General features: G+C 39.3%; 1 protein-coding gene and 1 pseudogene across 1 annotated transcript in view; one reads left to right on the forward strand and one right to left on the reverse strand.

The window, feature by feature from the left end:
• The window catches only part of LOC148474246 (uncharacterized), a 424,182-nt gene that overhangs the window by 262,945 nt on the left and 142,900 nt on the right, over positions 1–18,337 (forward strand). The window lies entirely within an intron of this gene.
• Positions 2,567–5,692, reverse strand: LOC148474247 (uncharacterized; annotated as a pseudogene).

An 18,337-nucleotide genomic window follows, 5' to 3' on the forward strand; every position in this document is an offset into this window, starting at 1 on the left:
ACAATACATAGGGGCTTGCTTGCTACTGTTGACTATATACAATACATAGGTGCTGGCTGAATGGCTACTGTTGTCTATATACAATACATAGGGGCTGGCTGGCTACTGTTGTCTATATACAAAACATAGGGGCTGGCTGGCTGGCTACTGTTGCCTATATACAATACATAGGGGAAGGCTGGCTAATGTTGTCTATAAACAATACATAGGGGCTGGCTGGCTACTGTTGTTCATATACAATACATAGGTTCTGGCTGGCTACTGTTGTCTATATACAATACATAGGGGCTGGCTACTGTTGTCTATATACAATACATAGGGGCTGGCTGGCTACTGTTGTCTTTATACAATACATAGGGGCTTGCTGGCTACTGTTGTCTATATACAATACATAGGGGCTGGCTGGCTACTGTTGTCTATATACAATACATAGGGACTGGCTGGCTGCTGTTGTCTATATACAATACATAGGGGCTGGCTGAATGGCTACTGTTGTCTATATACAATACATAGGGGCTGGCTGGCTACTGTTGTCTATATACAATACATAGTGGCTGGCTACTGTTGTTTATATACAATACATAGGGGCTGGCTGAATTGCTACTGTTGTCTATATACAATACATAGGGGCTGGCAGGCTACTGTTGTCTACATACAATTCATAGGGGCTGGCTGAATGGCTACTGTTGCCTATATACATTACATAGGGGCTGGCTGGCTACTGTTGTCTATATACAATACATAGGGGCTGGCTGGCTACTGTTGTCTATATACAATACATAAAGGCTGGCTGGCTACTGTTGTCTATATACAATACATAGGGACTGGATGGCTGCTGTTGTCTATATACAATACATAGGGGCTGGCTGAATGGCTACTGTTGTCTATATACAATACATAGGGGCTGGCTGGCTACTGTTGTCTATATACAATACATAGGGGCTGGCTGGCTACTGTTGTTTATTTACAATACATAGGGGCTTGCTTGCTACTGTTGTCTATATACAATACATAGGTGCTGGCTGAATGGCTACTGTTGTCTATATACAATACATAGGGGCTGGCTGGCTACTGTTGTCTATATACAATACATAGGGGCTGGCTGGCTGGCTACTGTTGCCTATATACAATACATAGGGGAAGGCTGGCTAATGTTGTCTATAAACAATACATAGGGGCTGGCTGGCTACTGTTGTTCATATACAATACATAGGTTCTGGCTGGCTACTGTTGTCTATATACAATACATAGGGGCTGGCTACTGTTGTCTATATACAATACATAGGGGCTGGCTGGCTACTGTTGTCTTTATACAATACATAGGGGCTTGCTGGCTACTGTTGTCTATATACAATACATAGGGGCTGGCTGGCTACTGTTGTCTATATACAATACATAGGGACTGGCTGGCTGCTGTTGTCTATATACAATACATAGGGGCTGGCTGAATGGCTACTGTTGTCTATATACAATACATAGGGGCTGGCTGGCTACTGTTGTCTATATACAATACATAGTGGCTGGCTACTGTTGTTTATATACAATACATAGGGGCTGGCTGGCTACTGTTGTCTATATACAATACATAGGGGCTGGCTGAATTGCTACTGTTGTCTATATACAATACATAGGGGCTGGCAGGCTACTGTTGTCTACATACAATTCATAGGGGCTGGCTGAATGGCTACTGTTGTCTATATACAATACATAGGGGCTGTCTGAATGGCTACTGTTGTCTATATACAATACATAGGGGCTGGCTGGCTACTGTTGTCTATATACAATACATAGGGGCTGGCTGGCTACTGTTGTCCTTGTCCATAGGGGCTGGCTGTAGTGCTGTGTTATCAAGGGGCTGCCCTGTCTGCTGTAAGGGAACTCTTATACAAATATTTTTTATAGGGGCTGCCCTGTCTGCTGTAGGGGTACACTCATACAAATAATTTTTCAGGTCAATATTTCACCGACTGCTGTCCTTTGATTAGTGATTTGGGCAAATATTTGGATTAGATCATAATTTGTAAGCACTAAGGTGGATGAAATACCTACAGGATGTGCAGTACAGGTAGTGAATGTGTGGGTGGAACGTACACTCTGCACATCCATTCACTAGGAACTGGTGAGGCCCTTTCAGCGCACATATAGCGTGTCTTTAATGTGTGTAGTTGTAGATTTAATTTAATATAACTTTTCGTCATTTGCTGGAGAATAGGACATGTGCTGTTCTTCTAAAGCAGGGTATATTTTTCTCTTTACATTGTTTTCTATTAAAAAGTATTTTCTTGCATTGACTAATAATAATAATAATAATAATAATAATAATAATAATAATAATAATAATAATAAAAAAACCTTGTTTAAAACCCCCACAATGTGAGCCATAAAAAATAAATGTGAGAATATAACCATCTGCCCATAATACTAGAATAATATTTTGCAGCTTTCTTCTCTGGTCCTTTAGAGGACACCAAACAGCTCAAGGAAAGGATTTTTTTTGCATAGAACTAAAAGAAGATCCTACTGGCCAAACAGAGATCCAGTAAAAAGTAGACGTGACCATGACAGATTAGTGGTGAGATGGATGCCACCTAGGCTCTTTTCTCTGGTTTGGACTCCAGCCATCAGTGCCATGATAGTGCTCCTCCTGACCTCCTCTGTAGTATGCGTCTCTGCTACTGTGGTAACTATCCTTTAGATATGGGTGAAAGCTATGGCTTCTACTGGATCGGTGGCTGAAAGAGGTATCATATCTGTGTGGGTGAGAATGATTGGCTCCATGACTGTACCAATGTTGGTGAGGTGGATAATGTGATGGCGGTTAACTGGGTTGGGCCATCATTGCTGTGCTGGATCCATGAGGGGTTTCCGACCTATAAAAGTTATTTATCATTGCTTGTCTTTGAAGATTGTCTGGAGAAGAGTAAGATCTATGATAGTTTGGAACAGGAGGTGAAAGTTCAGAGTATTTAGTGAACTCCCCATTGCCATCAGGCCTGCGGTCATGTGTTCATGGACTGTTTCCAGTAAAACTGCCATTTCCTTGTGGTGAGTAGGCTGCGCTATTTGCTTCTGCGGAGCCATGGCTGCTTCCTGATCTGAATTGAATTGTCAGAGGCCCCCCAAAGAGTTTGATTCCATTTAACAAACTCATTCCATAGGGAACAGACTCCTCATGTTTGAAACTGACAAAAGCGAATTATTCTGACTTTCCATCCTTGTCCTTTGGAATTTTAACGTTAATTGCAGGACCAGCCTGCAGAAACAGCTTGAACAGGATCTCCTCAGTGGCCCTGGGATCTAAGTTCCCCACGAACAGCGTCCAATCGGCCTCGGCGGTGCCTATCTCTCTCCTGAGTCCCGTCCTGTGTGCTCAGCAGCAGCAGTCGATGGGTGACGCGATAAGTCACTGCACAGCGCCTTTTGGGGCCTAGTTTTTTAAACTGCCATCCTGCCTGCCACTGCAGTGCCACTCCTACATGGGCCACGTGTTTGTGCCGCCCACTTGTGTCGCTTAGCATAGCCATCCAACTACCCTGGTGCAACATTTTGGCCTAAAATCAATATTGTGAGGTGTAAGGCATTCAGAATAGACTGAATATGAGTGGTAATTAATGTTATCGAGCTTATTAATAGCATATGAACAAAAAAAAGCTGTTTTTATGCTTTTTTTCCAAAAAAAATACAGATCCAAAACATAAAACCCATAAGAGTGGTATTGGCAAAACCAATCCAGATCCAAAACACGAAAAGTGGCGGTGCACACCCCTAATATAATATATATATATATATATATATATATATATATATATATATATATATTGCAGCAATTTAGATGGCACTCCAAAGGCTTCGCATAGATCAAAATATGACCATAACACCAGTCTGTGTGTAATTGACGTTTCAGGGATATAACCCTTTTATCAAGACTTACAAATACACAGAAAAACAGAGAATAAATACCTGTGAATGACACACCCTCGTGAACCAGTAACAGTCACAGCACTCGATTGGAGACCTGATGACGTGACTGACACGACAATGCGCCTACGTTCCAGACGTCTCCAGGGGGCGTGGCTTGACTGTGCACCATCACCATAGTGATGACATAAACAAAACAGACTGCAATGAAAACAAAAACACTCTGAAAACCTCCTTAAATGCATGTAAAGCTGTGTAGACGCTATACATTGAAAGACATCAAAAGACATAAAGAATCTGTATAACAATATAGTAATGCTATGTATAAATCATGAGCTGTGGACAAAAATATAAAAAGGGTATGCTGATAAATCCATGGGCACAACTCTATCTATAATAGGAGGTAGAGATAGCTCTTAAAGTGTAACAAGAACAACTGTGGTATGGGGACTGGAGGCTAATGTAACTAGTAACATATAGGAGCCAAAGAACCTCTGACGATACTGTAAGGATGAAGCCTAAAACCACAATTAAGGAATGCTATAAGAAGCACGTTAAAGATGTTCCTTCATTAAGTCCTAATGGATGTATAGTTTGTAGAATGTGGATCCATTTCGCCTCTCTCTGGAGGAGAACCCGTCCATGATCTCCACCTCTAGCATTAGGAGGAATCCAGTCGATCATTTTGTATTTTATAGTGGTTAAGTTATGTTGATGTTCCCAAAAATGTCGGGCAACTGGTAAATCAGCGCCCTTCCCATCAAGAGCCACTTGTATGCTTGATCTGTGGAGCACCATGCGCTCCTTCATTTGTCTGTTGGTCCTGCCCACATACAATAGGCCACATGGGCATCTGATGAAATAGACCACATACCTACTTGAACAGGTTAGGGGATATTTTATGTCAAATTGTTTCCCTGACCTGGGGTGGTGGAAATGGCTCCCTATTTCGAGGAGGCTGCAAGTAATGCAGCCTGTGCAACTATAGTTGCCAGCGTTGCGGGTGAGAAAGTCCTATGGTCTTGCCTCTAAATGATTAAATAAATCATTCTGTACAACTATATCTTTGATATTTCTACCTCGACAATATGAAGGTAAAATGTTGGAATTATGTAGAGATGGTAAAGTGGCATCTTTGGCTATGATGTGTCATATAGTTTTGGCCGACTTGGAATGACTGGCCAAGGAATACTCTTGTGTCCAAACTATCCTGTTTTGCTGGTTATCCTTTACTGTTTGAAGTAATGCCTCTGATCTAGAAATTGCCAGGACTTTTTCTTTAGCTCTTTGTAAGGTTTTGTTATAATACCCTCAATTGAGGAATTTCAAGGTAATCTCATATATTTGTTGAATGGCATCAACTATCTCACTGCAAATGTGCCATATTCTCAGGAATTGTGAGTAAGGGAGACCATTTTTGAGAAACGGGGGATGATAACTCCCACCCTGCAGGATCGTGTTTCTGTCTCTTGGTTTGCAAAAAATGGTGGTACATAACTGTAGATAGTTAGTGACTGACACTAGAACATCTAAAAACTGCACAGAATCATAGCTACAGGAGGAGGTAAACTTAATGGGTGAATCAATCGAATTTAATATATTCCATCAGACAGACAAAGTAATCTTGGGTTCTAGTCCAACAAAGAAAGATGTCATCTATGTACCTACAGTACCCTGTGATTTGTTTAGAAACATTCTGATCACTGAAAAAGAATTGTCTTTCTATTTCAAACATGAAGATGTCTGCGTAGCTTGGAGCTACACATGATCCCATAGCGCAACCTGACCATTGTGTAAAATAATTGCCATCAAATAAAAAATAATTGCACGTTAATGTCAGTTCCAATCACTGTATGAAGAACTCTTTATTAGGGCCCCCATAATCTCCTTAACTGCCAAAATTCCCAAATGGTGTGGGATACTAGTATATAGATTAGTAACCTCAATGGTGCATAGTAGTTGTTGAGACGGTAAAGGTGATAAATTCTGTAACTTGTGTAAAAATGCTGTGGTGTCTTTCAAAAAGGTTTGCTGTTTCTATACCAGTGGCCGTAAAAAGAAATCTAGATATTGGGAAATTGCATAAAAAATAGAGTCTTGTGGGGCAATTATGGGCCTCCCTGGTGGGCTCGTCGCATTTTATGGGCCATTCCTGTAGTAGAGCTGATCTGGTTTTATTGGTGATGATAGATTGCTGTACAGCAAGTTGAAAGATTTGATCCAGTTCCTTCTTGAATGAAGCTGTAGGATCATTGGATAATTTATCGTACACAGTAGTGTCAGCCAATTGTTGATAAATTTATTGCTAATAGTTTGACAGAGCTTGAATCACGATCCTGCCACCCTTATCCGCAAGGGGGGAGACTATATTCACCCAAACTTTTCAGGGCTAATCTCTCTGTATGGGAGAGATTTGGATGGCTAACAGTATTGGTCAAACAATATTCATTAATGGTGGTGTCCATGAACTCAGAAAAAGCTTTAATACCATACATGTGATTTTTTTTGGAAGGGCACCGATGCTGCTGTTGGTTATTTTGGAGTGCCGGTTCTTTGGTTCATTATCATTTAGTGTGTGGATACTTTGACCACGTATCCACACAATTATCAAGGCACCCTTGCATTCATTTATCGGACTGTGTTGTCACCCCATAGTGACTTTGGTGGAGGGGATTTTTTCTTCCTGCAATGACTAATGTCCATAATGTACCTGGATTCAGTAATATTTGTCTTCCATCTGGAGATACACTGAGTTTTACATACTCAGAAGCTGTGAATATTCTCTTTACTGACAACCTGGCTAGTACCTCAGGCGAGGAAACAATTGAGCAAATTTTTACGCAAAGTAACTAAGTTAAAAAAATGGGAGGTTGATTATTTCCTACATGGTGTGTCCCTGTCAGATTATTTCAGGGATAAAAAAAATACCACGGGGATTTTGTATAAGAAATATCCCTACAATTGGGAGATACAGTGCCAACTTCTGCTGCAGATGGGCAGCAGTTTTGAACAAATGTTCAATTGACTTAATCTTACTCATCATAGAGGAATCTCGTTAAAGAAAAGATTACTATTTTTCAATCCACGTATACTAAAAAAAATTACATCTGACACCTCACAAGACTTGTTCAACAAATTGTCTAATCAAATAGACAAGTATCGTGCTGATTTAATTTCCTTTAAAAAAGCCAAACTTGAGACTGTCAACCAAGACTATGCTGAACATAAAGTGTACAGTCGGGCCTATAATAAAGGACCAGGTAAAGACAACAAATCAAAATTTAGGTGAAGAAAGAAACCATTTTTTGATACTGACAATTCCAGCGGGGCTGTGTCCACTAGTGACTCAGAATGTGTCAACAAAGTACCATCCAATAGCCAGCAAAAGCCCCCTTTAGGGGTAGCAATGAGGGCCACATTGGACCCGCAAAAGAACCTCCACCTGGCGGCCAGTGGGCGCGGCAAGTTAAGAAAAACATTCAACAAGAGGACATAGTATTTAACTAATCTGAATGTACCCTCACTAAAGAGGAGAGCCAGGTCTTCAACAAAGGCTTGTCTTTTGTCCCAACACTGTTAGATCAGCTCTACTACCAAAGTGGTCTAAGATCCCAGTACTATACACGATCCCGAAGTTACATAAAAATGCGACGAGCCCACCAGACAGGCCCATAATTTCCCCATCAGACTCTCTTTTTTATGTAATTTTCCAATATCTACATTTCTTTTTACAGCCGCTGGTACAGAAACAGCAAACCTTTTTGAAAGACACCACAGCATTTTTACACAAGTTACAGGATTTATCACCTTTACCGTCTTGACAACTACTATGCACCATTGAGGTTACTAGTCTATATACTAGTATCCCACACCATTTGGGAATTGTGGCAGTTAAGAGATTTATAGCAGACAATGCAGATTATGGGGGTCCTAATGAAGAATTTTTCATACAGTTATTGGAACTGACACTACCGCGCAATTATTTTTTATTTGATGGCAAATATTTTAGACAACGGACAGGTTGTGCTATGGGATCATGCGTAGCTCCAAGCTACGCAAACATCTTCATGTTTGAAATAGAAATACAATTCTTTTTCAATGATCAGAATGTTTCTAAACAAAATACAGGGTACTGTAGGTACATAGATGACATCTTCCTTTGTTGGTCTGGAACCCAAGATGACTTTGTCTGTCTGATGGAAGATATTAATTCGACTGATTCACCCATTAAGTTTAACTACTCCTGTAGCTTTGATTCTGTGCATTTTTTTTAGATATTCTAGTGTCAGTAACCAACTCACTACAGTTACATACCACCATTTTTTACAAACCAACAGAAACACGATCCTGCAGGGTGGGAGTTAGCATCCCCCATTTCTTAAAAATAGTCTCCCTTACTTCCTGAGAATATGGCACATTTGCAGTGAGACAGTCGATGCCATTCAACAAATAGATGAGTTGACCTTGAGGGTATCATTATAAAACCTTACAAAAAGAAAAGAAAAAGTACTGGCAATTTCTAGATCAGAGGCATTACTTCAAACAGTAAAGGATAACCAGCAAAACAGGATAGTTTGGACACAAGAGTATTCCTTGGCCAGTCATTCGTTTATGAAGTCGGCCAAAACTATATGGCCCATCATAGCCAGAGATGCCACTTTACCATCTCTACATAATTCCAACATTTTACCTTCATATCGTCGAAGTAGAAATATCAAAGATATAGTTGTACAGAATGATTTATCTAATCATTTAGAGGCAAGCCCATCGCACTTTCTCACCCGCAACGCTGGCAACTATAGTTGCACAGGCGGCATTACTTGCAGCTTCCTCAAAATAGGGAGCCATTTCCACCACCCCAGGTCAGCGAAAATTTTTTATATAAAATATCCCCTAACCTGTTCAAGTAGGTACGTGGTCTGTTTCATCAGATGCACATGTGGCCTATTGTATCTGGGCAAGACCACCAGACAAATGAAGGAGTGCATGGCACTACACAGATCAAGCATACCTGCGGCACTTGATGGGAAGGGCACTGATTTACCAGTTGGCTGACATTTTCAAGGACATCAACATAACTTATCCACTATAAAATACAAAATGATCGACTGGATTCCCCCTAATGCTAGAGGTGGATATCATGGACAGGTTCTCCTCCAAAGAGAGGTGAAATGGATCCACATTCTACAAACTATACATCCATTAGGACTTAATGAAGGAACATCTTTAACATGCTTCTTATAGCATTCCTTAAATGTAGTTCTTGAACACTCTCTACAGAAGCAGCTATTCTGCATGAAAGTCTCTCACAGTCTCTGAGATTGGTGGTCCTTTCTGCGACATGCAGGACTAGACACTGGCCTCCTGGCATTGAATAGCTTCCTTAGCTTGTTGGCTGCCGCCTCTCACAAAGACAGTGTCACAGGTATAGGGATCTCTTTGCCTCCTTGCAGGTATGATCCTGACCATCTGGCCTGCTTCACTCACACTGCAGCCCCACCTGGACTGTCTGACTGTGATAACCAGCAGCCTCACCAGGGTTCTGGTCAAATGGCAGCCATTAGGCATCTTCCCACAATGTTTTTCTACTCCGTGTGGGCGGATCTGTCCTGCCCCACACAGAAACTGCTTCTCACCAGCACTACCTCTGGTGATGCTGCCAATATATATATATATATATATATATATATATATGTGTGTGTATGAGTGAATCCATTAATACTGTATCAGACCAGATGAGTGATACATGTTCTAAATAAGCCCAGTGATATAAGATATGGATACTGAATGTTAGTAATAGTACCAGTAGTAGGGGAGAGGTATACTGAATGTTAGTAGAAGCAGTACCAGTAGAAGAAAATAGGGAATCTGAATGTTAGTAATAGTACCAGTAGTAGGGGATAGGGATACTGAATGTGAGTAATAGTACCAGTAGTAGGGAATATGGATACTAAATGTTAGTAATAGTACCAGTAGTAGTGGATATGGATACTGTATGCTAGAAATAGTACCAGTAGTATGAGATATATATACTGAATGTTAGTAATAGTAACATTCAGTATCCATATCTACTACTACTGGTACTATTACTAACATACAGTATCCCTCTCCCCTACAACTGGTGCTATTACTAACATTCAGAATCCCTATCCCCTACTACTGGTACTATCTCCTACTACTGATACCATAACTAACATTCAGTATATCTCTCCCTTACTACTGATACTATTACTAACATTCAGTATCCATATCCACTACTACTGGTATTATTTCTAACATTCAGTATCCATATCCACTACTACTGGTATTATTTCTAACATTCAGTATCCATATCCACTACTACTGATACTATTACTAACATTCAGTATCCATATTCCCTACTACTGATACTATTACTAACATTCAGTATCCATATCCACTACTACTGATACTATTACTAACATTCAGTATCCATATTCCCTACTACTCATACTATTACTAACATTCAGTATCCATATTCCCTACTACTGATACTATTACTAACATTCAATATCCAAATCCCCTACTACTGAAACTATTACTGACATTCAGTATCCATATCTGCTACTACTGATACAATTACTAACATTCAGCATCCATATCCCCTACTACTGATACTATTACTAATAATCAGTATCCATATCCCCTACTACAGCTACTATTACTAACATTCAGTATCCATATCCACTACTACTGGTACTATTACTAACACTCAGTATCACTATCTCCTACTACTGGTACTATTACTAACATTCAGTATCCCTCTCCCCTACTACTGGTACTATTTCTAACATTCAGTATCCATATCCACTACTACTGGTACTATTACTAACACTCAGCATCACTATCTCCAACTACTGGTACTATTTCTAACATTCAGTATCCCTCTCCCCTACTACTGGTACTATTTCTAACATTCAGTATCCCTCTCCCTTACTACTGGTTCTATTACTAACATTCAGTATCCCTCTACCCTACTACTGGTACTATCTCCTACTACTGGTACCATTACTAACATTCCGTATCTCTCTCCCTTACTACTGATACTATTACTAACATTCAGTATCCATTTCCCCTACTACTAATACTAACATTCAGTATCCATATCCACTACTACTGGTACTATTTCTAACATTCAGTATCCATATCCATATCCACTACTATTGATACTATTACTAACATTCAGTATCCATATCCCCTACTACTGATACTATTACTAACATTCAGTATCCATATATCCTACTACTGATACTATTACTAACATTCATTATCCATATCTCCTACTACTGGTACAATTACTAACAATCAGTATCCATATTCCCTACTACTAGTACTATTACTAACATTCAGTATCCATATCCACTACTACTGGTACAATTACTAACACTCAGTATCACTATCTCCTACTACTGGTACTATTACTAACATTCAGTATTCCTCTCCCCTACTACTGATACTATTACTAACATTCAGTATCCATATCCACTACTACTGGCACAATTACTAACACTCAGTATCACTACCTCCTACTACTGGTACTATTACTAACATTCAGTATCCATATCCACTACTACTGGTACTATTACTAACATTCAGTATCATATCCACTACTACTGATACTATTACTAACATTCAGCATCCATATCTCCTACTACTGGTACAATTACTAACAATCAGTATCCATATTCCCTACTTCTTGTACTATTACTAACATTCAGTATCCATATCCATTACTACTGGTACAATTACTAACACTCAGTATCACTATCTCCTACTGCTGGTACTATTACTAACATTCAGTATTCCTCTCCCCTACTACTGGTACTATTACTACCATTCAATATCCATATCCCCTACTACTAGTACTATTACTAACATTCACGATCCCTATCCCCTACTACTGGTACTATTACTAACATTCAGTATCCATATCCCCTACTACTGAAACTATTAATAACATTCAGTATCCATGTTATTACTGCTGGTAATATTATTAAAATTCAGTATCCTTTCCCCTACTACTGATACTACTGCTAACAATCAGTATCCATATCCTCATTCTGGAGCTGGAGGACGGGAATGCTGAGGTTTGGGTGACGAGGGTCTAGGGGACGATGGTTCAGGCAGAATGTTCAGTTTTAAGAGTAAATCTTGACCCTGTTCGAGGGATTTCACGGAATTGGCTGAGAACACTTGTAGCTGAAATGGTAAGCCCCAACGATATCTAACATTGTGTTGTCTCAGAATTTTAATAACAGGTTGTAAGTCTCATTGTTTCTGGATGGTAGAAGGGGCCAGTTCTTGAAATAATTGAATGTCCATATACGGTTTAATGATGACAGTTGTGTCTCTAGTCACCCGGAGTAATTGATCTTTGGTGCGGTAATGAAATCGGACGATAATATCGCGTGGGGGTTGGGAAGAAGAAGGTTTGGCTCAAAGGGTTCTGTGAGCTCTATCCATTAATCAGTCCGCTTGTGAAAGGTCAGGGAGAATGTGATGAAAGAAGCCATCTAGAAAGGATTGCAAATCAGAGGTAGAGACGGATTCTGATATGTTGCGGATTCTCAGGTTGTTGCGGCGGGAGCGATTTTCTGCATCCTCTTGTTTTTCCTTGATGGATTCCACTTCGGCATGAAGACAAGAAAGTTCCTTGTCCAGAGTTATCTGGGACCTATAGAGATCATCTGTTTTAGTTTCCAGGACATCCGTCCTGGAGCCTAGAGAGGAGAGCTCCGATTTGAAGTTGTTAACCGCCTTGGCAGGTTCCTGAGCAAACGCGGTTTTGATGCCCTCCAAAAGATTGACCATGACTGCTTGTATTTGAGGAACAATTACAGTTTCCACCTCTCTTGATGGGGACAAACTGGAAGCGTCAGGATGATCAGCTGACAGCGGTGTAGGTTTACTCTTAGTGCCGAAAAAATTAGTAAAAGAGTTCTGCGCTGTCTTTTTGGGTTTCTGAGACATAATGCAGATAGGTAGGTGGCAGGTCAGACTTGAGAAGACTGAGACGACAAGTATTTCCCGATCACTCATTTGTAATCAATTGTTTTCCGATTCAAGCGGACATCTATAGATGTAATAATAAGCTGCAGTGTGTTGATTATTGCTGGAGCATGTAAAAGGCCACTAGGTCCCGGGAGTTCTGGCAGGGTAATCACATCATATGGACTGGCAGGGCAGATTAAACTTTAATAGACTAGATGTAAAATACACTTTAATTCCAGAAGATGGCAGCAAAAGAGCAGGAATACAGCGATCACATAAAAAAGGATTTTTGATGAAAAATGTGAGATGAGAGGCAAAGGTAAAAACTCCTGAGGAGTAGTGACTGGCTTCCAAAACCCAGGTGTAGGAGTATCTCCTAAACAGCAATACCTGTTTGGGTAATGGGGGACCACTACTGGACAGGGTGCAGGAGGAGCTGAGGGTTGACAGTGGTGCCCGGCTGGGAGGAGAGCAGGTAACTTATGGTAAATGGAAAGTTACTAGCAGCGTGCCAGGAGATAGGATGTGGGGCTGGGGAGACCAGGGAAGGACACTGTTGTCGATATCCCCCTAGAAGTAGCAGGGCAGGAGCTCAGGCAAAGCAGCAGGAGGAAGATAGAGGATCCAAGATGGCATTTCCCGCGGATGGCGGCTCCAGATTGGGCCACACAGGCAACAGGAGCTGCTCAGCTGCCAAGCAGGCAGAGACAAAGAGGGTCCGGAGGGTGTGTATCCACCACAGCTTCCGCTCAACTCAAGCCACCGGAGTTCCGTCCAGCAGGTCCGTGTCACGAGACTCGCGGCGCCGATCACTGCCTCAGGCAAGTCCGGGGATGAGCTGATTCAGGTAGGCACTGGTCAATGCAGACACCAGTAAGCACCCGCGGCAGTTCTGCTTAGTCACCGGAGGTTCACTGGGTCTCCGGTATTAGATGCCCTTTTTTTTCACAACTGGGCAGCTGCTCAGTTGCAATAAATATAAGTGTGATGCAGGAGCACTGTAGAAGTGCATCCACACTCTCAGGCTGCCAGGCCACGCCCCCATGGACACTGAATTTTAAAAATATTACCAGCAGTAATAATATGGATACTGAATGTTAGTAATAGTACCAGTAGTAATAATATGGATACTGAATGTTAGTAATAGTACCAGTAGTAATAATATGGGTACTGAATGTTAGTAATAGTACCAGTAGTAATAATATGGATACTGAATGTTAGTAATAGTACCAGTAGTAATAATATGGATACTGAATGTTAGTAATAGTACCAGTAGTAATAATATGGATACTGAATGTTAGCAATAGTATCAGTAGGGGAAAGGATACTGAATGTTAGTAATAGTACCAGTAGTAATAATATGGATACTGAATGTTAGTAATAGTATCAGTAGTAGTGGATATGGATACTGAATGTTAGTAATAGTACCAGTAGTAGTGGATAGGGATACTGAATGTTAGTAATAGTACCAGTAGTAGTGGATAGGGATACTGAATGTTAGTAATAGTACCAGTAGTAGTGGATAGGGATACAGAATGTTAGTAATAGCACCAGTAGTAGTGGATAGGGATACTGAATGTTAGTAATAGTACCAGTAGTAGTGGATATGGATACTGAATGTTAGTAATAGCATCAGTAGTAGAAGATAGGGAAACTGAATATTAGTAATAGTATCAGTAGTAGGGGATATGTTAGTAATAGTACCAGTAGTAGGGGATATGGATACTGAATATTAGTATTAGTACCAGTAGTAGTGGATATGGATACTGAATGTTAGTAATAGTATCAGTAGTAGAAGACAGGGATACTGAATTTTAATAATAGTACAAGCAGTAGGGGATATGGATACTGAATGATAGGGATACTGAATGTTAGTAATAGTATCTGTGGTAGGGGAGAGGGATACTGTATGTTAGTAATAGTACCAGTAGTAGGGGATATGGATACTGTATGTTAGTAATAGCACCAGTAGTAGGGGATATGGATACTGTATGTTAGTAATAGTACCAGTAGTAGGAGATAGGGATACTGTATGTTAGTAATAGTACCAGTAGTAGTGGATATGGATACTAAATGTTAGTAATAGTATCAGTAGTAGTGGATATGGAAACTGAATGTTAGTAATAGTATCAGTAGGAGTGGATAGGGATACTGAATGTTAATAATAGTACCAGTAGTAGTGGATAATAGTATTGACTATTAGTAATAGTACAAGTACTAAGGGATATGGATACTGAATGCTAGTAATAGTACCAGTAGTAGAAGATAGGGAATTTGAACATTAAAAATAGAACAAGTAGGTGAAGATAGGGAATCTGAATGTAATAATAGTACCAGTAGTAAGAGATAGGGATACTGAATGTTAGTAATAGTATCAGTAGTAGGGGATAGGGATTCTGAATGTTAGTAATAGCACCAGTTGTAGGGGAGAGGTATACTGAATGTTAGTAATAGTACCAGTAGTATTGGATATGGATACTGAATGTTAATAGTAGTATCAGTAGTAGGGGATATGGATACTGAATGTTAGTTGTAGTATCAGTAGTAGGGGATAGGGATACTGAATGTTAGTAGTAGCATCAGTAGCATCAGTATTAGGGGATAGGGATACTATGTTAGTAATAGAACCAATTGTAGTGAATATGGATGCTGTTTGTTAGTAATAGTACCAGTAGTATGGGATAGGGATTCTGAATGCTAGTAATAGTACCAGTAGTAGAAGATAGGAATTGTGAATATTACTAATAGTACCAGTAGTAGCAGATAGGGAATCTGAGTATTAGTAATAGCACCAGTAGTAGGAGATAGGGATACTGAATGTTAGTAATAGCACCAGTATTAGTGAATATGGATGCTATTTTTTAATAATAGTACCAGTAGTAGGGGATAGGGATACTGAATGCTAGTAATAGTACCAGTAGTAGAAGATAGGGAATCTGAATGTTAGTAATAATACCTGTAGTAGTAGATAGGGAATTTGAGTGTTAGTAATAGTACCAGTAGTAGGAGACAGGGATAGAGAATGTTAGTAATAGTACTTGTAGTAGGGGATATGGATATTGAATGTTAGTAATAGTACCAGTAGTAGTGAATATGGATACAGAATGTTAGTAATAGTACCAGTAGTAGTGGATATGGATACTGAATGTTAGTAATAGTACCAGTAGTAGTGGATATGGATACTGAATGTTAGTAATAGTATCAGTAGTAGGGGATATGGATACTGAATGTTAGTAATATTATCAGTAGTAGTAGATAGGGAATCTGAATGTAATAATAGTATCAGTAGTAGGAGATAGAGATACTAAATGTTAGCAATAGTACCAGTAGTAGGGGATAGGGATTCTGAATGTTAGTAATAGCACCAGTTGTAGGGGAGAGGTATACTGAATGTTAGTAATAGTACCAGTAGTATTGGATATGGATACTGAATGTTAGTAGTAGTATCAGTAGTAGGGGATATAGATACTGAATGTTAGTAGTAGTATCAGTAGTAGGGGATATGGATACTGAATGTTAGTTGTAGTATCAGTAGTAGGGGATGTGGATACTGACTGTTAGTTGTAGTATCAGTAGTAGGGGATAGGGATACTGAATGTTAGTAGCAGCATCAGTAGCATCAGTATTAGGGGATAGGGATACTATGTTTGTAATAGAACCAATTGTAGTGAATATGGATGCTGTTTGTTAGTAATAGTACCAGTAGTTTGGGATAGGGATACTGAATGCTAGTAATAGTACCAGTAGTAGAAGATAGGAATTGTGAATGTTACTAATAGTACCAGTAGTAGCAGATAAGGAATCTGAGTGTTAGTAATAGCACCAGTAGTAGGAGATAGGGATACTGAATGTTAGTAATAGCACCAGTATTAGTGAATATGGATGCTATTTTTTAATAATAGTACCAGTAGTAGGGGATAGGGATACTGAATGCTAGTTATAGTACCAGTAGTAGAAGATAGAGAATCTGAATGTTATTAATAATACCAGTAGTAGTAGATAGGGAATCTGAGTGTTAGTAATAGTACCAGTAGTAGTAGACAGGGATAGTGAATGTTAGTAATAGTACCAGTAGTAGTGAATATGGATACTGATTGTTAGTAATAGTACCAGTAGTAGTGGATATGGATACTGAATGTTAGTAATAGTACCAGTAGTAGTGGATATGGATACTGAATGTTAGTAATAGTATCAGTAGTAGGGGATATGGATACTGAATGTTAGTAATATTATCAGTAGTAGGGGATATAGATACTGTATGTTAGTAATAGTATCAGTAGTAGGGGATAGGGATACTGTATGTTAGTAATAGTACTAGTAGTAGATGATAGGGATACTGTATGTAAGTAATAGTACCAGTAGTAGGGGATAGGGATACTGAATGTTTGTAATAGTACTAGTAGTAGGGGATATGGATACTGAATGTTAGTAATAGTACCAGTAGTAGTGGATATGGATACTGAATGTTAGTAATACTACCAGTAGTAGTGGATATGGATACTGAATGTTAGTAATAGTATCAGTAGTAGGGGATATGGATACTGAATATTAGTAATAGTACCAGTAGTAGTGAATATGGATACTGAATGTTAGTAATAGTACCATTAGTAGTGGATATGGATACTGAATGTTAGTAATAGTACCAGTAGTAGTGGATATGGATACTGAATGTTAGTAATAGTATCAGTAGTAGTGAATATGGATACTGAATGTTAGTAATAGTACCAGTAGTAGTGGATATGGATTCTGAATGTTAGTAATAGTACCAGTAGTAGTGGATATGGATAGTGACTGTTAGTAATAGTACCAGTAGTAGGGGATAGGGATAGTGAATGTTAGTAATAGTACTAGTAGTAGGGGATATGGATACCGAATGTTAGTAATAGTACCAGTAGTAGTGAATATGGATACTGAATGTTAGTAATAGTACCAGTAGTAGTGGATATGGATTCTGAATGTTAGTAATAGTACCAGTAGTAGTGGATATGGATACTGAATGTTAGTAATAGTATCAGTAGTAGGGGATATGGATACTGAATGTTAGAAAAAGTATCAGTAGTAGGGGATATAGATACTGTATGTTAGTAATAGTACCTGTGGTAGGGGATAGGGATACTGTATGTTAGTAATAGTACCAGTAGTAGAGGATAGGGATACTGTATGTTAGCAATAGTACCAGTAGTAGAGGATAGGAATACTGTATGTTAGCAATAGTATCAGTAGTAGTGGATATGGATATGAAATGCTAGTAATAGTATCAGTAGTAGTGTATATGGATACTGAGTTTTAGTAATAGTATCAGTAGTAGGGTATATGGTTACTGAATATTAGTAATATTATCAGTAGTAGGGGATGTGGATACTGAGTTTTAGTAATTGTATCAGTAGTAGGGGATATGGATACTGAATGT

This window comes from Taudactylus pleione, unplaced genomic scaffold (genome assembly GCF_031769625.1).
Source record: "Taudactylus pleione unplaced genomic scaffold, aTauple2 ptg000862l, whole genome shotgun sequence".
NCBI lineage: Eukaryota > Metazoa > Chordata > Amphibia > Anura > Myobatrachidae > Taudactylus > Taudactylus pleione.